This window comes from Lepus europaeus, chromosome 8, assembly GCF_033115175.1.
Source record: "Lepus europaeus isolate LE1 chromosome 8, mLepTim1.pri, whole genome shotgun sequence".
Taxonomy (NCBI): domain Eukaryota; kingdom Metazoa; phylum Chordata; class Mammalia; order Lagomorpha; family Leporidae; genus Lepus; species Lepus europaeus.
In genome coordinates, this window is record NC_084834.1 from 126,166,976 (window position 1) to 126,189,135 (window position 22,160).

The window sequence follows — 22,160 nt, forward strand, 5'->3', positions numbered from 1 at the left end:
AACGTGCCCTGGGTGTGTAAACATGATGGCTTTCCTGCCCTACCTTCTGTCCACGAGGGGATTTGTCTCTGGTGCACTCCTGTCATAAGGCACGTGGATGCTTTTGCTCTCCTAGGATGGCCTGTGCTACACTTTCAGCAATAAGCAGTTGCCTTTAAGCTTCACTGATCATCTTCTGCTCTGTCTTCTCCTGGTCAGCTGTGGTTCCCTGTACCCACCCCTCTGTCTCTCCTGTCTTCATGGCACTGGTTTGCTCTGTGCTCACATTTTTCTGATGAATGTATGAAGGTTTGCCAATCTTCATTTTGTTCAGTTTTGTTGGGGGGGGGGGCTATTGCATGAAAGTGAGGACTACTAAGTTGTTCATATTTCAGATCAGATGTTGGGAACCCAGAACAATGCTATTTGAGGCTGACTCATACTTAATTCCCTTCGTCTTGCTGCTACCACACTAGACGTGGCAAGTGACGGGCTGAGGAGCTGAGTTCTGTGCAGGAGTCACAGGCACTAGGGAGAATCTGCCACTCTGGGTGCTGTTTCCTCAAGGATCTGCCACAAAGAGGGGAGCTGGTGGCCTTTCGCTGGTGAGTGGACACCCTGGGCCCGAGTCACCCAGCAGTGCTGGCTACCTGAGCCACCTGGATAAGGAGATAGTCCTCTGCATGATGCTCAGATCCTAGAGTTTCTGAAGCAGGGACTCTGATCCTTAGTGGGCCTTAGGACTACCTGGAGATATGAAAATCCTGGTCCCTGCACCACAGCTGATTAAATTAAACGTACAGAATGGAATCTCTGGTGAATGCAGCCGAGATGTCAGTGCATTCTAAATCTCATATGTGTTCAATATTCAGTGAACGATAACAGTTACCTTTCCAACACATCCCAGGAACAAACTGAATCAGAGTGAGGGGTCACCAAGGTTTGAATTGTGCTTCTTAAGCAGCTGGCAGCATGTGCATTTACACCGTCCCCAGGGACATGCCAGTGCTCTCAAGGGAAACACAAACACGACACAACCAGTCCCTTTGATATCACCTCCTTGGTTTTGTTTTTGTGCTCTGAGATGCACATGACAGGTTTGCATCTCTCAACCACAGGCAGAGCACCAATCCTGGAACCGTTAGTGAAGGGGTGCAGATATCAGTAGCACTGATTGGCAAATTTTTTTTCTTACTTATATACTTAACAAATTCCATATCTTTCTCATGATGTATGGTTGTTTTAAAATTTTTTTTTCTAACTTTCTTTTTTTAAATTTTTTTACTTTTTTTAACTTTTATTTAATGAATATAAATTTCCAGTGTACAGCTTATGGATTACAATGGCTTCCCCCTCCCATAACTTCCCTCCCACCCGCAACCCTCCCCTCTCCCGCTCCCTCTCCCCTTCCATTTGCATCAAGATTCATTTTCAATTCTCTTTATATACAGAAGATCAATTTAGTATAAAGATTTCAACAGTTTGCACCCACATAGAAACACAAAGTGAAACATACTGTATGAGTACTAGTTATAGCATTAAATCACAATGTACAGCACATTAAGGACAGAGATCCCGCATAAGGAGCAACTGCACAGTGGCTCCTGTTGTTGACCCGACAAATTGACACTCTAGTTTATGGCGCCAGTAACCATCCTAGGCTGTCGTTATGAGTTTATTAATATAAAGAGAACAGATTTCATATATTTCATAGGTTTAATTATGAGGAGAAAACCATATGTCCCTCCTCCCCTCAGTCTCCCTCCCTCAATCCCCCTACTGCCTTTCTTTCTTTTTTCTTTAATTTTTACAAACCATAATTTATGCTTAATGAAATAAGCCAGTCCCCAAAAGACAAACATCATATGTTTTATCTGATATGTGTCAGTTATAGGAATGAAAGGGACATCTGTTATTTGATTGTTGCTTTCGGCCCTTGTTTATACTCCTATGGAACTATGATTCCATAGTCTTTTTCTATTTTTCACTTGTTGAACATTATGGTTAGTGGTGCATTAAGCCTGTGATTATAGAGTGTATTAAAATTATGCTTTTCAACATAATTTTTAAATGTATTTTATTTTTATTCATTTGAAAGTGAGAGAGAGAGAGAGAGAGAGAGAGAGAGAGAGAGAGAAATGGAAACATAGAGAGCTTCCATCTGCTGTTCACTCCCAAAATGCTTGCAACAATCAAGATTGGATCAGGCAGAAGGCAGGGACCAGTAGCTGAGTTGGGAATCTCCCATGTGGAAAATAGGGACCCAAATCCTTGAGCTGTCAGCTCCTGCCTCCAACAGTGTACATTAGCAGGAATTTGGACTCATCCCTCGGTTCTTCTAACTTAAGAACATAAATAATCATAAATTGAAGATCCTTAGAATTATCATGATGCCAGGCCAGACCTAAATGATCTCGGAGTCCTGCCCAGATTATTTTAAAGGTCATAGAAAATAAGCACTTTCCAAAATGCTTCCTCTGCTGGGTGCCCGCTTTGTCATCTTAACATCCAGAGTTGATTTTGTCAAACGCATCATCTACTCCTATGTAGTTAATTCCATTCTTATCTTATTTTCTGCTGAGGCTCCAAAACAAAGCCATCCTGTACCCTTTCTGACAATGGTGCACAAAGCATATTAATATGCATCCAACCCCCAAAAAAGGGCTTTCTAGTTGATGAATATGGTAGGTGCTAGGTTAAAAAATACTTAAACAGGGCTATTTATCAATGCAACTTTTAAAAGATACAACATATTAATAGGCATTGTGAACCACTGACAGTCGCATAGTACTATCACTCAAGGGTATTCCACTCTGGAATCAATGACTGTTTCAAAATGTGACAAACACATGAACACTTTGTTTGGCAGCAGAGAGATTTCCTTTACTCAGCCACAATTATAGGCTGCACTGCAATGAATAGCAGAGAATCAAAGTCAAGAGCAAGTGAGAGGACTAGACACCTAACCTGCTCTCAGTACATGTAGAGGTTCGTAGCAAAGGTAGAGCAGAGGCGCTACACATGGGTCAGGGTGGTCCCTGAGGAGACACAGGGACTGCTCACAAACCCATGAATCATGCACTCTCCCTTCTTGAAGGTTTTTTTTTTTTTTCTCCCTCAACAGCTGTCTTCTTCCAGGAAGCTGATAGCCTGGCTGGTTCAACTCTTCTCCACTGGCATGTGAATAAATCAGTCCAGAAAGGAACTACTGCACTCCCAGGCAATATGGAACCCATGGCTCCTAAAACCACTAGTGTCCACTGCTCACTGTGTGTTCACAAGTTGAAAACGAATCTACTTTATTGCAAAATCTTATCAAGTCCTTAGTACAATGAAACTTGTATGAGTCAGAAAAACTTCCTAGGATCCATGGACTACATTTAAAGGAAATTCCTCAGCAGCTGTTTCAAAGTTCAATAACATGCTGAAGAGGTTAGAGCAATAATCACACCAACTGCATAAATAACTATAACAAAATGCTACCTTAATGCATCTTATTTATATACAAAAAATGTAAATGATAAACAGTGCATTTTATAATCAGTGGATTAAACTCAGAACACTATTAGATGTGATTAGAAATTCAATAATTTAGTAGATGAAAATGAGCTAAAAGCAGGTATAATTTCTGGGAGTAATATACGGAGTATCTGGAAATTCTTGTTGATTTAATGAGAAAGGAAGCTGTCCTTTGGATTTTGTTGTGCAGGTGAGAATTTAACGAGATGGAGAGTAAGGTCTAGCTCATGAGGTCTTTGAAGTAGTTTTCTTTCTGCATATGATAATAACTGCTTCTTTCTGCATTGTATGTAAGATGGAGATTAGGAGGATTAAGATGTCGGCGATTTTAAGCCTTTTTTGGAGAGGAATAGTTTGGGTGGTGATGACCGTGCCATCGTGCGGCAAGCACAGTCCCCACAGCTCTGGAGGAGCCCACATTCTTGGAGTTGCCTTCAGTCTGCCAGCCTCATTCACAGCACAGAGCCGAGCTCTGTTCCAGGTCCTTCTCATGTACCTCCATCCTGTGGATCAGATAGTGCCCTTGTCAGGGGATATTCAAGCTAAGCCCAGTGCTCTGCTGTCCCTACAACAAAATCCTTAATGATTTTGATCAAGGAGCTCCTCCTTTTCATTTTGCACAGTTACTCACAGATGGAGTAGACCCTGACCTTGGTCCATCTCCTCTTGAAACACCAAACCCCTTGCTTGTGAATATGTGGTCAGACTGTCCTGAGACTACCCTACCAATGAGAATGCCCATAGTGAACACTGCAAGCTGACGAGAATTCTGATTGAAGCGTGCAGCCTGTGCACATCTTCATGTCCATGGAAGAGGTCAGGTGTTGAAATATACAGCCCACATGTTTAACCTCAGGATTAGCAAAGGGCTGATCTTTACAGAACTAACATGATTGCTCCTTCATGTTCAGAAACAACATCTGTCGTTTTTTATTTTTTGCTTGTTTGTTTGCTTTATTTTGACATACAGAAAACAAAAAGAACAATAGCAAATATACGGCTTCTTTCAGTTCCTTCCTTCCCTAGTTTGCTGCAAGTGAGTGTGCATTAATATGTCCATGAACGATTGTGCACACACACATACACACATGCGCGGACACCCACACATGCTCACTAATGCATATATTCAAGTGTTTATTGAATTATTTTTGTAATTTGTAGGTGCAATGTATGTTATTAAAAATGGTTATCTTGGGGCAGGCAGGCGTTGTGACACAGCAAACTAATACATAGCTTGGGATGCCCTTCTCCCGTATCAGAGTATTGGTCTGTGTCCCGACTGTTCACTTCTGATCCAGCTTCCGGCTGATGCACTGCGAAGCAGCAGAAGACGCTTCTAGTGCTTGGCTTCTCGCACTCAAGTGGGAGACCCTGTTGGAGTTCTCAACCTGGCCCATCTTTGGCTGTTGTGATCATCTGGGGAAGGAACCCATAGGTGAACGATTTCTCTTTCTCCTGCCCCCGTGTGTGTGTGTATGTGTGTGTGTGTATCGAGAGACTATTTTATTATAATATATTATATATAATCTTTCCCTTGCCCTGCCTTTCCAGTAAATGAAAAAAATAAATAAATAAACAGTTAAAACATGTTTGTCTTTACTTTTGTTTTGCTTGCATCCTAGATGGCATAATTTAACGTTAATGTGAAGGGAGGGTAAGAATGAATATATTTTGACAAATAACGAGGCTGCAACATAATAATGTGTTACCCAAGCTGCTTCTGCCAGATGCAATCATAAGTGAAAGGCAAAAGGAAGCAAGGGATCGCTTTTTAAGGAAATTAAATTATTATCGTGAGATCATTTCAAAAGTGTGACTGAAAGGGCATGAGTGCGACATGAGTATTCTTCAGAGTTCAGTGGATTCCTTGGTGGTCCTGGGTGAAATCAATCCTGGTGATGTGCTTGTCTTGTGTCTAAACTCCCATCCTGCTAGTGTCAGGAAATAAACTCCTTTGGAGCAAAGAGCCTTGATGACAGCCCCGGAGCAGCTGAGCAGGCTGTGACTCAAAGCTTTGTAAGGTGATTCAATCCTTCGCTGGACCACCCAGGGCTCTCCAGAGCTGGATGTAATGTTCCCTTCTGTGTTTTAAGATTTTTCTGTGATAATTAAGACAGCAAGTAGCACAACATTTTTAGGCATCTGCCCATACAAATAGCTCTTGATGTGATGACTGTGGATGTCCTGAGGTTTTGAACATTTTCTCAGTGGGCCAAATGTCAAGATGCCGAATATCAAAGCTCTAAATTCACTGGAACAAAAGGAGGAGCAAACTGCAACATTTGCAACTGAGAAAGGGGAATCAGGTACGCAGGGAGCATGCTGACAGATGGAGGATGCAGGTTGTTGCATTTGTCTTGTGGAGTTTAATGGCATTTCACCATAACTAAATAGTTAATAATTTTGGGTTTAACTCTTCTGAAGTCTCTGAATTTAAGCACGTGGAGATCAAGATTCCTTTCCTGTGGCATTTTGCATTTTTCTGCTCCGTGTTATTTATGCAGAAGCCAATGGATACTTAACCTTTGAGAAACCTGCATTAAATCAATATTGCATTAGGATTTTAATGCCATTAGTTCAATAGCCACATGGTCAGATATTTTCTCCATTAAGAAAGTTGGGCATCTGTAAATAAGGATCAGATAATTAACAGTGAATAGCAGCTACTCACATTTTGGCTACACAGCATTATCTCATTCCATTCAAAACTGGACATCATTGTCTAGCAGGTAAGAGAGGTAAGCCCGCATCCCGTACACCGCACAGCAACAGGGCTCTCCTGGTGACCTCATACAGGTTTCCATGGCAGCAAATTCATCTGGAAATAGCACAGTACTTTGATTTATAGTTAGTCAAAGACACTCTCCTGAATTACACACATTAAAAGGCTAATTTCAAAAGAAATTCTGAGGTTGAGAGTTTTGCAATGCAAGATTATAAGTCACATGGTATTTATATGTTTAATGATTATGCATTTCTATTTTTGAAGTTGAAGGAGCACATTTATCAGTCCGATGCTTAGTGATTAGAATGATTGCAGGGAAGGTGAGTATTAGCGCCAGCATGGAGGAGTACAGCTCTGCACTGACCCTGGTTGCACTGCTGCCCAGCCCCATGTGTCTGAGTCGGCTGGAATGGTCATGAGCATAAAAATAAGCAGCAGACACTCATTTTCTGAGGGCGTCCTGGGGACTTGAAGTCCACATCAACACGTCAGCAGATGCAGTTTCTGGTGAGGATGCTCATCCTAGTCCAAAGATGGCCCCTCTAGTCGTCTGCTCATGGTGTCCTCCCATGGGATGGGGGGGGGGGGGAGAGGGATAGAGAGAGATGGATATATATATATATATATATAGAGAGAGAGAGAGAGAGAGAGAATTAGATGTAGAGATGGAGAGGAGAGAAAGGGATGAAGAGAGAGAGACAGAGAAAGCTCTGTTGCCTCTCATTACAAAGACATTGACTGTATTGGGTTAGGGACCCACCTTTTTGACCTCAGTTAACCTGAATTACTTCTTTGGAGGACAGTCCCTCAAACACAGCCACAGTGGGGGCTGGAGCTTAGACTGGGGTGACACACATGGAGACCATAACCCTGTGAGTCATTAGCCCCACCTCCTCAAGGCACTGTGGTCCTCACTGTCCATCTCTTAAAGGCAGGAGATTAGAATCACCTGAGACCAGGTGTCCTGTCTGGAGCTCTTGGCATCTGGTCTCCCAGTGGGTAATTTTATTGACCAAAGTCACTTTCACCTTCAGCAAAACAGTAATAAATAAGGAGGAAGTCTATTTAAAAAAAAAAAAAAAAGCCTTGCTAATGTTAAGAAAAACACCCTCTTTTTTCTTCTGGTTCATTTAGAGGAGGGATCAGAAAGTGGGAGTTCTTGTCTGCTCCAATTGAAGAGTTTACATATCTGGTGCCAGGTGCACCTACAGGCTGGGAAACCACAAACCTTCACACTGCCCTCCTCCCGGGCTCTCACCCACCGTGTGCAGGAGCCTCAGCCATCATAGACCACCCGGACTGGCCTCCTTTCTTTGGGAAAGAGAGAGAAAGAGGTACCTTCCATCCATGTTTGCAGCAGGGAGGAATTTCAGGGCTATCCGTGCATTTATTTTGGGCAAAAACCAGCTCCATCAAAATGAAAAGCAACTCAGATAAACCTCACAAGTGGTACTCAGTGCCCAGGAGAATGCCTCCTGCAGCTTCTGTGTTTGCCCTCACATCTTCCTCATTAGGTCTAACATGCTAAACACTGAAGACTAAGCCACTAAGGTTTTGCACCAAAGTTGATTACTTCTTCAAGATTTTGCCTTTTTTTTTAATTAAACTTTTATTTAATGAATATAAATTTCCAAAGTACAGCTTATGGGTTACAATGACTTCCCCCTCCCAAAACTTCCCTCCCACCCACAACCCTCCCCTTTCCTGCTCCCTCTCCCCTTTTTTTTATTTTGCCTTTTTTTTTATTTTGCCTTTTTTTTATTTCTTCAAATCTTCATATATTGATGCCGTATTTGTCTTTAACTCTCAGAAAATAATCCTTTCAAATCATCAATGTACTAGGAAAAATTGACCATGAACCAATGGAATTTCTACAAGCTAATGATTATATGCTATATGTATGAGCTAATTTGAATCAAAGAAACACAAATTATAGCCAGACTGACTCTATTTGGGGAGAAAGCAAGACATTAAAAAGAAAAAAATGCCAGCAACATCATGAAATGGAAATCATTCATTAACTTATGAATGTCATCTGTGACATATACAGCCACTCTCTCAGATGTAAAGACACACACAAGCACACACATGCACACACCCACACATACCTGCATCCACGTTTCTCGCCCCAGTGACACAACCTGAACTTCTCCCAATATCAACACTTGTGCCCCAACCCCTCTCCCTCCTTGCTTTTTAAAAAATCTTGCTTTTCTCTAAGCTCTGCATACCCACGTGAACCCAGTTCCCTCCAAGGGGCCAATTCCCACACAACCTCTGAAAGAGGGGTCACTTACAAAGCCTTCCACTGAGCTTCGCCTTGGTAGAAGGTGAAGACGGATTTTAGCTTGGAGCTCAAAGTCTCAGAAAGCAAAATGCAGATGCATACGGGTAAAGGCATTGGATTCTGACTTGGGGAGTTTGACTTTGTATGAATTTAAATGACAAGACAGAGCCAACGATTTAGAATTACTGTGGGGATTTTCCAGAAATAAACAGAGCTGCTTTTACTTCCAGCACCAGCAAATGCATGAAGAGGTCTGTGTCAGTCACTGCCAGTGGGGTGGGGATGGAGCTTGAAGAAGCCTAGAGATGAAGCATGCTGGGTGGTCCCTGGATGGGGACAAAACCAGAGACCAAGGCAGGGACAAGAGCAATGCCTTTGTGTGTCCTTGGCTCCTCACCTGGGAGACGATGGGATGCTCTCCCACTGCTTGTCCCTGTGTTTCAAACCAGAGTTGTAAAGCCTGTGCTGTGGGGATATTCCCCACATTCCTCCTCCCACTAATGTACCCTGCATGCTGCTGAACGGTAGGCATGGGTTTCCCCATCTTCAATTCCTTTTGTTTCCTCCCTTTACCATTCGCACAACTTCACTGCCTTCCTTGGTAAGTGGGACTCCAACATTCGATGGGATTCTTATTTTGGTTCAACACCTACTTTCAAGGTTAGCATGTAAGACTCCTTATCAATATCTCAATTCCTTGTTATTTTATCTAAAATGAATTCTGTTCCATGGATGTTGAAGATGAGGGAGAATCGTGTCCTCTTGGTGTTCCCTACCTGCACGCGTCTTGTTCATCCCCTTCTTTATTTCCCACTGCACCTGAAGTCCCTCTAGCCCTCCCTTCCACATCAGGCACTCACAGTTTGACTGCTATGGCGGGGGTAAGGCCAGAAAGGATATTAATATAATCTTCTTTCTGGTGTTGCTTTACAGAGTGTGTTCTCTTTGCCCGTCCACACTCAGGCTTCTCCAAATAGGTGCCCCTGTGTGTTCTAAGGGAGTCATTTCTGGAGGCTCAGTGTCCTGTATGTGTACTGTATGTTTACAACATACTTAACCCCGTGGATGCACACACTGGAAAACCTATAAATCAGTGATCAACAAAGGAATAGATGAGGCACACATTGTAAATAAATTTTATGTGGGAAGATTGACATTAAATATTGACTCATTCTTGCAGAAAAATCATAAGCTAAATTCCTAAATGTAGACAATCCTCTTGCTGTCTAACAAACCACCATGCCCAGGGATAGGCAGAACCAAAACCTGACTTTGTGTTAAGTGTAGGATAAGAAAAAGAAGGGTTTTAGGGCCATTTAGAGCAGTCTTCTACCATGATACCATCATTCTAATGCTTGAGTACAATCCGTAAGCTATTAGGGGCCTGAGGAAAAGAGAGACCCCAGTTCACACTGTGGATTTGGAACATGGTGATTTTTGCTTCCAACTTCAAGTTGTTAGGGAATCTCAACAAGTAGCATCCCCTTGACATCTCTCTCTCTTCTCATGACATAGGAAAGGCATAGGAGTATGTTTCCATCAGCAGACAAGCGGAATAAGGAAGCACAAACCCTGGGTCAAACCTAGCATTGCCATCTAATGGTCCTAAGACCTCCTTCAGTTTATACTTAAATTTCCTCAAATTTGCACATGTGATTGAGAGTAAGGCAGACATGTTTTATATGTGAGGAAAGTAAGAGCATTTTACTCCTAGTATTATTGTGAGGATTGAAAAGGACCAACCTAAGCTCTGACACTGTGGCATAGTGATTTTAATTGCTGCCTTCCTCACCGGCACCCTGTCTGGGTGCCAGTTCATGTCCTGGCTGCTCTGCTTCCAATCCATCACTCTACTGATGGCCTGAGAAATGCAGAAGAAGGCCCAAGTGTTGTGGACCCTGCCACCCATGTGGGAGACCCAGATGAGACTTCTAACTTTGGCCAGGCCCAGCCCTGGCCATTGCGGCCATCTGGGGAGTGAACCAAAGGATGGAAGACCCCTCTCGCTCTGTCTTTCCTCTCTTCTTTCTCTGTAACTCTGACTTTCAAAAAAATAAATAAATCTTAAAATAAAAAAGAAGAGAGGCATTGCTACCACCACTGCAGGCTCCCTAACAAGATAGCCATAATAAGCATCCAGAGAGATTGTTCTTCACAACGAAACCCAGAGCAGCACAGTGGAAGCAATTGTGTGAATTTGTGAATGCAGAGGAAGAAATCAAATTTCCAGTCAGGAAGGTGAATGGAGTCCAACAAGTGTTCACACTGTTGGAAGGCAGACACAAGGAAGCCGGGTCAGCATAAAAGGCCAGATAACACCTGGTATCAAAGCTCAGACCCTGCAACCCATCCACAAACTGGAAGAAGCCAGGTGAAGACAGAGACAGCCTTCCATTTTCCACATGAATTGATGTTAGAAATCACTCCATGCTTTGAGAAACTTGTCATATTTATCATCTGACTTTATAGTATTATTTTTATGATGAATTATTAGACCAATTTAATAAGAAAACCTCAGGATCCTGAGGGATCAGTGAGCAAATTTATAGTCATAGTGGCTCAGACCCTAGATCTCTGCTATAATCTGCTGTGTCCTTTACCCAACTCTGCTATCTGCAGAAGGTGACGTCTGAACGGGCTGGGGCTTGAATGTTTCTGGAAACATGATTTATTATATGAGATATTTATGAAAACACACACGAGAAGGAAATCCTGGCGGTCCAATCTAGTCTGCTCACCTATTTTCATTTTTCCCTCTGCATCTGTCTTTCCACCGTGGCGAGATTCTCTTCCTCTCATTTACTGTCTGTGGTCTCCCCATCTGCTTGCTGTGCTGCTGTCCTCTCTTTGTAAGCTCCGTATTAATTTATGCTCTGGATAATTTTCCCACTAGTTTTCAAATCTTGGGATATATCTAAAAATAGAAAATCTCAATAAGCATATTGGAATTCTAATAAAAAAATCCAATAGAAACATAGAAACAAAAAAATACAATCACAGAATTAAAAAACTCAGTGATGTGTCCAGCAGTGGAAATGACAGAGGATGCTATCAATGAACTGGAAGAGAACAGAATTTCTCTTGAACAGCAAGATAAATTAGACAAAGAAAAGAAAAACTTAGCAGAACCTCAAGGACCTGTGAGACACGTCAGGGAAAGAGGAGCCCGTCCTTTCAAATCAAAATATAAAGTGCACATTAAGCTACCTTTTTTTTTCTCCCCAACACCTCTTTTCCAGGAACTCTTCACACCTGGCTATCTTGGAGACTTCATCAAGACATAGCAACCTGCCTGACCGGTGCATGCAAGCACAGCGCCTGCAAGATAACACTGTCAGCTTGAGCCCCCACAACCATGAGTCCTGGCATACACGAACAGCCTCTCTGAGCCCCTGGCTGCTGCTGCTGCTTCTTGAGATGCTGCCCTTCACGGACCTTCCTCTGTGAAAGGAAACTTGTCTCTGCTTTTCCTGCCCCAGGCTCCAGGGCTGTTGCTTCTTGAGGCTGAGGGTACAGCTCTGTGGGGTTCTTGCTTCTTCTTCTTGTGGTCCTTACAAATTTGCTCTTCTTCCCAGCCTTATCTGCTGCTCTGTGCCCTGCTGCTCTTGCGTCTCAAGGCGTGGCCTTTCCTTGGTGAAGAGAAACTGCTCATTCATCTTGGTTGGTCTGTAGGCGTCAGCCCGCCCAAAACCTGTGAGGATCCAATCTATCCAGAATTTTCCTTTCCAAAGCTCCAGAAGGAGATGAGAGAGAGAGAGAGAGAGAAAGGCCAACATATACTAGAATAAATAATGGGTGCAACTCCTAAAATTTGTCAAAAAATAAAAGTTTACCTACCTTTTATAAAAGATTTTACTTATTTATTTGAGAGGTAGAATTACAGACAGTGAGAGGGAGAGACAGACAGAAAGGTCTTCCTTCTGTTGGTTCACTTCCCAAATGGCCGCAATGTCCAGAGCTGTGCCGATCCGAAGCCAGGAGCCAGGAGCTTCTTCCGGGTCTCTCTTGTGGAAGCAGGGGCCCAAGACTTGGGCCATCCTCCACTGCTTTCCCAGGCCACAGCAGAGAGCTGGATGGGAAGAGGAGCAGCCGGGACTGGAACCGGTGCCCATATGGGATGCTGGCGCTGCAGGTGAAGGATTAATCTACTGCACCATGGTGCCAGCCCCCAAAAGTTTACATATCTAAGCAGCTGAGTAAACCTCAGACAGACAACTACACCCAGAAAAATGCAGAAATATGCATCATAAACTTTTGAAAACCAAAGGTGTTAACAAACAATGAAGACCCAAAGTGTTTAGCTATAGAGGAAACCAATATCTGAATGGAAACCATTCCACCCTAAAGGAAAGACACAATGTTTCTCAAGTACTAAATGAAAATAGATGCCTATTGCAAATCCACTATCTGATGAATTTTTACAAATAAAAGCAGAGAGAAGTCCTTAAATATGGAAAACTGAACTGACTTGTCATTAGCAGTCCTACTTGTAGAGATCAGCTGAAGGGAGTTAACCACACAGAAAGGGAATAAATAAAGAAGCAATCCTGAAACCCAAAGGAGTAAAGAAGAGAATATTATTCTCCTCATGAGTTTAATAAACTATGTTAGATTACTTAAATAGACATTATAGTTCCTTATGATACTTAAGACACTTTCTCACCAAAAGTTTGATACAAATATCATTGAAACTGAAGAGAATTGCAAGACACATGTGACCCAGAAAAACGAAAAATATGTTCATCCAAATATCTGGCCATGTGCTGGGTCTTAGTCCACCCGTACAAGGATGGACTGGGTCCGAGGAAAGGTAAGTGCGCCGCTCGCCCGTTCCCCAGCCTCCCGATCCCGGAGACAATCAGACGCAGCGGGGAGCCAAGTCTAGCAAGGACTCATTTACTTCCTGAGAAACAGAACCTTTTATAGCACAAAACTGCAGAGTCATTGGGGCAGGGCTAAGGACCAACCAATCACTTAAAAATTCACCTTACGGGGGGATTTCTATAGGACTAGCCATATGTCTATACACTTGTTACTAGTTTTGTTACCTCCCCTGATGTTGCACAGCCAATCAGTTTTAGTGGTAAACAACTTTGGATTCTGCCCACCTTACTTCCCCTGGGCTCCATCATGTAACTAATTTCCCCACATATTCCCCCTTTTTTGTTTTAGCACGCGGTCCCTGTCTTAGGTTGCCCCCAGCCGTCCTTGCCCTTACCCGTCATTGGTAACCCAGGCAGCTTGGCCATGAGCCCTGTCTTAGGTTGGTACAGGATGCTGGGTGCTTTACCCGTCTTGGGGTGTCGCGTGACTTGTTATTATGGGAGCGTGGTGAGCTTTCTCCACCGCCTGTCTTAGGTTGTTCCGGTCCATCCGGAATCTTACCCGTCGTTGGCAATGTGGAGAGCACCGGGGACACTTCTCCAGTTCAGGGGATCGTAGCCCTCTGTGGCTGGCAGCCTCTAGTAATGAACCTCAACCTGTCTTACCCTTGTTGCCTCTATGTGCTGTTGTATAAACTGTATAAGGCTATTCATTATGCATGGGCCAATAGCAAGGATTAAAAGCAGGGTGAGAAGCAGTCCAAAAAGAGGGAAGAGGTAGGGAAAGAATCCATTAAGGCTCGTCCAAAAGGGGCTTTCTTGGAGTTCTCTTCGTCTTTTTCAGGTCTTCCTGAAGTGTTTTGATGATCACGTTTGGGTCATCAAATCCCCCGTCACTGGGCTGGGCACTTCAGGATCACAGTGAAGAGTAGCGTCCATGCATCGGGCATAGGCCTGATATTTCTGGCCGGTATTCAAATTGGAGTCAACTCCCCTATGGGGAACACACAGCCAAATCCTCTTCCCAACTGAATCAGTGGGTCAGGCCCTCTCCAGAGTCGGGTGAGAGGGTCTCTCCATCTAACGAGCATCTGAGGTTTAGCGGTTAAATGTCCCCAATGTTTTTGGAACCTTGCCTCCCTTGACCCTTTCGAAAAATCTAAAATATTGATGGTAAACAAGGCCTTATGTAACTGTAGATGGGGGGTAGCCACTCCCCCTTTTTGTTTTAATAACTGTTTTTTGAGGCATTGATGGTTTTTTTTTTTTCCACCATAGCCTGTTCCTGTGGGTTGTGAGGAATTTTAGTAGAGTGCTGAATCGTTTTACATCTTGGCAGCACTTTTAAACATCCCAATTGGTTATTATCTCTGTAATATGAGAGATATATCTTTTGATATCTCCAGGGGCCCTTTTGAAGATACCAAAAGTTTAGAGAATTTAGAACTTTGATTTTTAGAAAGTTTGTTAAAGGTGCCAAGAGAACTTAGAGTATCTGGTTAGAATAGAATTCCTGAAATGATACCCCTTTATTAGACAGGATGATCTTAACACTTTTAGACCAGATCTAATCATAAAGGTATTTAGCAATGCTTTTCATCAATTTGAACTTAACAGAGACAGTAGAGTACACAATAGATTACCTTGACAGAACATGAATTTTATGTTTTTTGTTATTGAATAAACCAGAAATAAACACCTTGAACATAAGAGTTAGTACACAAAATCCTCACATAACTTAGAACTATTTAACAGAGCTAAAAAGGACCTAACTTTAGAAATGGCAGAGTAACCCATTAAGCAGACACTGTTAAAATAGACGTTACAGTTTTTGCAAAAACAGATTCCAAGATTTATGACTTAGACCATTTCCAGATATTTACTAACATTAGTGCACATTTTTTACTTCAACTTTAGGTCAATGTAATTTTGGCATTAGCACGTAACTTAAAGAAAACTCTGTAAACAATTTTAAAGTTGTAAACCTTTTAAAACCTTTCATGACTTGCTCACACCTTCTGAAACTTTATACCTGTAGTTACTTTTACATAGTCTTGAATTGTCATGTATGGACAATCTATGAGAATACATGCTAACAAACTCAAACAGTCTCTCTTATAAGACACTGAGTTATTAATGAATACCACACCATTAACTCCTCCTGGACAGCAAACATGGACACTAGTACATGTTTACAACTTTGAAAAGATCTTCATCGTTAAGAGAAACAAATTTAAAGCATAAAACCGAGCAAGTGAGCTACCAAGCAAACCGAAGGGCTTTGGCATTAACTTAATTCTCTGAACCAATCTGTATTGGCTTACTTTAGTTAACAATATAAGGGCTTGTATACACAGAATTTACTCATTTTTGTAAGGCCACTCTAGCTGGAAAGCAAGAACATGAATACAGTACAGGTCTGACATTATTCACAACATTTTAATATACTTTGCATAATTTGAATTGACTCAAACAGTTGTTACTTTAACAAATTTAGAGCCCCATCCTTTGAGAGTTCCAGGGATCCTACTGGAAGTCCCAAAGTTGTTAGACTCCATTTGAGAATTTAAACTGTTAGAGAGTCAAACCACTCAGCCAAAAACTAGCACGTATAACCTGAGTATTTCAACCAAAGCTGTGGGGTAGATCTGATCAGAGTTAGGTAATCACTTAAACATTAAAGACAGACAAATCCAATAAAACATGAAACCTTCAAGACACTGCAAACTCTCAGATAAGTTAACTACAGCAGCACAGAAAAGAGCTGGTCATCAGCATAGGAGCCCATTGCTTAGGACAGAGAAACACATCTGAAACAAAGCGGCAGGGAATGAGAGACTTCCGTAGTGCTGGAGAAAAAGTCTTATTAACTGCAAATAAAGACTCATTAGGTTGGAAAGGGTTAATGGATGAAGGTTTTTGTTCCTTTAGGTAAGGCCAGTGGTAGCCAAAGGCATTTTTTCTTCCCCCTCCTAGTGAGGACAGCATTGAATTGTAAATGGAGAGGAAAAAAGCAGCCCAAGAACTAGTCTCCCTAGAGTATCTGGCTGTGGCCTGCAAGGGTGCAACAGGCTACACTGACTGGAAGAGAGTGCAGAGAAAGGCCATGGTCCCCCATCTACAGGGAAGACTGCACGTCGGGGCCTAGCAGGACTGGCTGTGGGGTTGGGTAGGCACGCTGTTTACAAGATGGCGGCGGGCGATTCAAGGGAGGGGAATAATCATAAAGGGGTGGCCACATGGGCGGAATTGGAGGCGCAGTGCGTTGAGGCAGTGTTGGGCTTTTAGGGGTTGCCGCCACACCTGAAAGTTCCACCTTAGTTTTAACTGCCTCTGGGGATTTATGAGCCTCCCTCAGGCCAGCGCAGGCCACCCAATGATCAGCATTCATTCCTTCCCAAACAAGCATTTTAACAAACTGATCCCGAAGGTCCCCAGCCAGCAACTTACAACGGAGACTGTGTTCGACCCTAGCTACAAAATCTGGCAATGACTCTCCTGGCTTTTGTCGCACCCCCGCGATGGGAGATTCAGTGGGCCCCTCATCCAGCTTGTACCAGGCATTAAGTCCTGCCTGCCTCACTTGTTCACGGTAAGGAGCAGGTAGCGCAGCTTGCTGGATCCCCGTAGAGAACCCTTCCCCCATCCCAGCCAGCATAGCATATGTAATAGGGATAGCTGGCTGGGCTGTTTCGTTAGCTTCGGCTCTCACCCGGCAATCCTCCTTAAAGAAGGCACACCACTTTATGAACTGGAAACTCGTGGGGACTGCCTTGGCCACGTCCAACCAGCCCTCGGGGACACATGGGTGATAAGCTATATCTTGCAGCAGGGTTTGGGCCCAGGGGGAATTTGGCCCGTCTTCCACCACTGCCTTGCGAAGCTCCTTTAAGTCCTTCGCTTCCCAGGGATACCACTCCAGAGCTCTGTTGCCGCCTGGAGCTAAATTAACAGGGTAGGCCTGAGGCAGCAGGTTCCCTGGCCCAGAGTTCACATCCCTATGCTGCTTTATGTCCACCGGATAAGCTTCCGCAAAGGTCGCCTCATTTCTCCTCTCCCCTCCTGGGCAATCATAAGTGCCCAGATCACAAAGCTCCCTCCCTGGCTCTACATAGGGGGAGGCCACTTCCGTCCCGGGGAGGTATGGGAGTGGTCCAGGCCCTTCTAGGGTGGATGGGCTAGGCGTGACGACTTTTACTTTCGTTTTTACCTCAACAGTTCGTGCCTCCACAGGCTCTCTGCATTCCTGATCAAACTTAGCCCGTTTTCTCCCCCCGCCATCTTCCTCTGAGTCTCTGGGCTCTCCCAAGTCCTGTAAGGCCTTTAAGGCCCAGTCCATAATGGACGAAACTGCATTACCCATACTAGGGCTTCACTTACCCTGAGAGACCGCTTGGCCTCGGCCGAAAAGTTACTGCTCGAGCCCCACGTTGGGCGCCAGATGCTGGGTATTAGTCCACCCGTACAGGATGGACTGGGTCCGAGGAAAGGTAAGTGCGCCGCTCGCCCGTTCCCCAGCCTCCCGATCCCGGAGACAATCAGACGCAGCGGGGAGCCAAGTCTAGCAAGGACTCATTTACTTCCTGAGAAACAGAACCTTTTATAGCACAAAACTGCAGAGTCATTGGGGCAGGGCTAAGGACCAACCAATCACTTAAAAATTCACCTTACGGGGGGATTTCTATAGGACTAGCCATATGTCTATACACTTGTTACTAGTTTTGTTACCTCCCCTGATGTTGCACAGCCAATCAGTTTTAGTGGTAAACAACTTTGGATTCTGCCCACCTTACTTCCCCTGGGCTCCATCATGTAACTAATTTCCCCACATATTCCCCCTTTTTTGTTTTAGCACGCGGTCCCTGTCTTAGGTTGCCCCCAGCCGTCCTTGCCCTTACCCGTCATTGGTAACCCAGGCAGCTTGGCCATGAGCCCTGTCTTAGGTTGGTACAGGATGCTGGGTGCTTTACCCGTCTTGGGGTGTCGCGTGACTTGTTATTATGGGAGCGTGGTGAGCTTTCTCCACCGCCTGTCTTAGGTTGTTCCGGTCCATCCGGAATCTTACCCGTCGTTGGCAATGTGGAGAGCACCGGGGACACTTCTCCAGTTCAGGGGATCGTAGCCCTCTGTGGCTGGCAGCCTCTAGTAATGAACCTCAACCTGTCTTACCCTTGTTGCCTCTATGTGCTGTTGTATAAACTGTATAAGGCTATTCATTATGCATGGGCCAATAGCAAGGATTAAAAGCAGGGTGAGAAGCAGTCCAAAAAGAGGGAAGAGGTAGGGAAAGAATCCATTAAGGCTCGTCCAAAAGGGGCTTTCTTGGAGTTCTCTTCGTCTTTTTCAGGTCTTCCTGAAGTGTTTTGATGATCACGTTTGGGTCATCAAATCCCCCGTCACTGGGCTGGGCACTTCAGGATCACAGTGAAGAGTAGCGTCCATGCATCGGGCATAGGCCTGATATTTCTGGCCGGTATTCAAATTGGAGTCAACTCCCCTATGGGGAACACACAGCCAAATCCTCTTCCCAACTGAATCAGTGGGTCAGGCCCTCTCCAGAGTCGGGTGAGAGGGTCTCTCCATCTAACGAGCATCTGAGGTTTAGCGGTTAAATGTCCCCAATGTTTTTGGAACCTTGCCTCCCTTGACCCTTTCGAAAAATCTAAAATATTGATGGTAAACAAGGCCTTATGTAACTGTAGATGGGGGGTAGCCACTCCCCCTTTTTGTTTTAATAACTGTTTTTTGAGGCATTGATGGTTTTTTTTTTTTCCACCATAGCCTGTTCCTGTGGGTTGTGAGGAATTTTAGTAGAGTGCTGAATCGTTTTACATCTTGGCAGCACTTTTAAACATCCCAATTGGTTATTATCTCTGTAATATGAGAGATATATCTTTTGATATCTCCAGGGGCCCTTTTGAAGATACCAAAAGTTTAGAGAATTTAGAACTTTGATTTTTAGAAAGTTTGTTAAAGGTGCCAAGAGAACTTAGAGTATCTGGTTAGAATAGAATTCCTGAAATGATACCCCTTTATTAGACAGGATGATCTTAACACTTTTAGACCAGATCTAATCATAAAGGTATTTAGCAATGCTTTTCATCAATTTGAACTTAACAGAGACAGTAGAGTACACAATAGATTACCTTGACAGAACATGAATTTTATGTTTTTTGTTATTGAATAAACCAGAAATAAACACCTTGAACATAAGAGTTAGTACACAAAATCCTCACATAACTTAGAACTATTTAACAGAGCTAAAAAGGACCTAACTTTAGAAATGGCAGAGTAACCCATTAAGCAGACACTGTTAAAATAGACGTTACAGTTTTTGCAAAAACAGATTCCAAGATTTATGACTTAGACCATTTCCAGATATTTACTAACATTAGTGCACATTTTTTACTTCAACTTTAGGTCAATGTAATTTTGGCATTAGCACGTAACTTAAAGAAAACTCTGTAAACAATTTTAAAGTTGTAAACCTTTTAAAACCTTTCATGACTTGCTCACACCTTCTGAAACTTTATACCTGTAGTTACTTTTACATAGTCTTGAATTGTCATGTATGGACAATCTATGAGAATACATGCTAACAAACTCAAACAGTCTCTCTTATAAGACACTGAGTTATTAATGAATACCACACCATTAACTCCTCCTGGACAGCAAACATGGACACTAGTACATGTTTACAACTTTGAAAAGATCTTCATCGTTAAGAGAAACAAATTTAAAGCATAAAACCGAGCAAGTGAGCTACCAAGCAAACCGAAGGGCTTTGGCATTAACTTAATTCTCTGAACCAATCTGTATTGGCTTACTTTAGTTAACAATATAAGGGCTTGTATACACAGAATTTACTCATTTTTGTAAGGCCACTCTAGCTGGAAAGCAAGAACATGAATACAGTACAGGTCTGACATTATTCACAACATTTTAATATACTTTGCATAATTTGAATTGACTCAAACAGTTGTTACTTTAACAAATTTAGAGCCCCATCCTTTGAGAGTTCCAGGGATCCTACTGGAAGTCCCAAAGTTGTTAGACTCCATTTGAGAATTTAAACTGTTAGAGAGTCAAACCACTCAGCCAAAAACTAGCACGTATAACCTGAGTATTTCAACCAAAGCTGTGGGGTAGATCTGATCAGAGTTAGGTAATCACTTAAACATTAAAGACAGACAAATCCAATAAAACATGAAACCTTCAAGACACTGCAAACTCTCAGATAAGTTAACTACAGCAGCACAGAAAAGAGCTGGTCATCAGCATAGGAGCCCATTGCTTAGGACAGAGAAACACATCTGAAACAAAGCGGCAGGGAATGAGAGACTTCCGTAGTGCTGGAGAAAAAGTCTTATTAACTGCAAATAAAGACTCATTAGGTTGGAAAGGGTTAATGGATGAAGGTTTTTGTTCCTTTAGGTAAGGCCAGTGGTAGCCAAAGGCATTTTTTCTTCCCCCTCCTAGTGAGGACAGCATTGAATTGTAAATGGAGAGGAAAAAAGCAGCCCAAGAACTAGTCTCCCTAGAGTATCTGGCTGTGGCCTGCAAGGGTGCAACAGGCTACACTGACTGGAAGAGAGTGCAGAGAAAGGCCATGGTCCCCCATCTACAGGGAAGACTGCACGTCGGGGCCTAGCAGGACTGGCTGTGGGGTTGGGTAGGCACGCTGTTTACAAGATGGCGGCGGGCGATTCAAGGGAGGGGAATAATCATAAAGGGGTGGCCACATGGGCGGAATTGGAGGCGCAGTGCGTTGAGGCAGTGTTGGGCTTTTAGGGGTTGCCGCCACACCTGAAAGTTCCACCTTAGTTTTAACTGCCTCTGGGGATTTATGAGCCTCCCTCAGGCCAGCGCAGGCCACCCAATGATCAGCATTCATTCCTTCCCAAACAAGCATTTTAACAAACTGATCCCGAAGGTCCCCAGCCAGCAACTTACAACGGAGACTGTGTTCGACCCTAGCTACAAAATCTGGCAATGACTCTCCTGGCTTTTGTCGCACCCCCGCGATGGGAGATTCAGTGGGCCCCTCATCCAGCTTGTACCAGGCATTAAGTCCTGCCTGCCTCACTTGTTCACGGTAAGGAGCAGGTAGCGCAGCTTGCTGGATCCCCGTAGAGAACCCTTCCCCCATCCCAGCCAGCATAGCATATGTAATAGGGATAGCTGGCTGGGCTGTTTCGTTAGCTTCGGCTCTCACCCGGCAATCCTCCTTAAAGAAGGCACACCACTTTATGAACTGGAAACTCGTGGGGACTGCCTTGGCCACGTCCAACCAGCCCTCGGGGACACATGGGTGATAAGCTATATCTTGCAGCAGGGTTTGGGCCCAGGGGGAATTTGGCCCGTCTTCCACCACTGCCTTGCGAAGCTCCTTTAAGTCCTTCGCTTCCCAGGGATACCACTCCAGAGCTCTGTTGCCGCCTGGAGCTAAATTAACAGGGTAGGCCTGAGGCAGCAGGTTCCCTGGCCCAGAGTTCACATCCCTATGCTGCTTTATGTCCACCGGATAAGCTTCCGCAAAGGTCGCCTCATTTCTCCTCTCCCCTCCTGGGCAATCATAAGTGCCCAGATCACAAAGCTCCCTCCCTGGCTCTACATAGGGGGAGGCCACTTCCGTCCCGGGGAGGTATGGGAGTGGTCCAGGCCCTTCTAGGGTGGATGGGCTAGGCGTGACGACTTTTACTTTCGTTTTTACCTCAACAGTTCGTGCCTCCACAGGCTCTCTGCATTCCTGATCAAACTTAGCCCGTTTTCTCCCCCCGCCATCTTCCTCTGAGTCTCTGGGCTCTCCCAAGTCCTGTAAGGCCTT

General features: G+C 43.8%; 1 long non-coding RNA gene across 1 annotated transcript; it reads right to left on the bottom strand.

Moving 5' to 3' along the window:
* Window positions 1-5,098: 5,098 nt before the first annotated feature.
* On the bottom strand, window positions 5,099-20,451 carry LOC133765191 (uncharacterized). The gene is made up of 4 exons (XR_009866584.1): window positions 17,714-20,451; window positions 11,249-11,424; window positions 6,170-6,316; window positions 5,099-6,032 (listed from the first exon to the last, which is right to left on the bottom strand). It is a non-coding gene; the product is annotated as an uncharacterized LOC133765191 (long non-coding RNA).
* Between the last annotated feature and the right edge of the window lie 1,709 nt (window positions 20,452-22,160).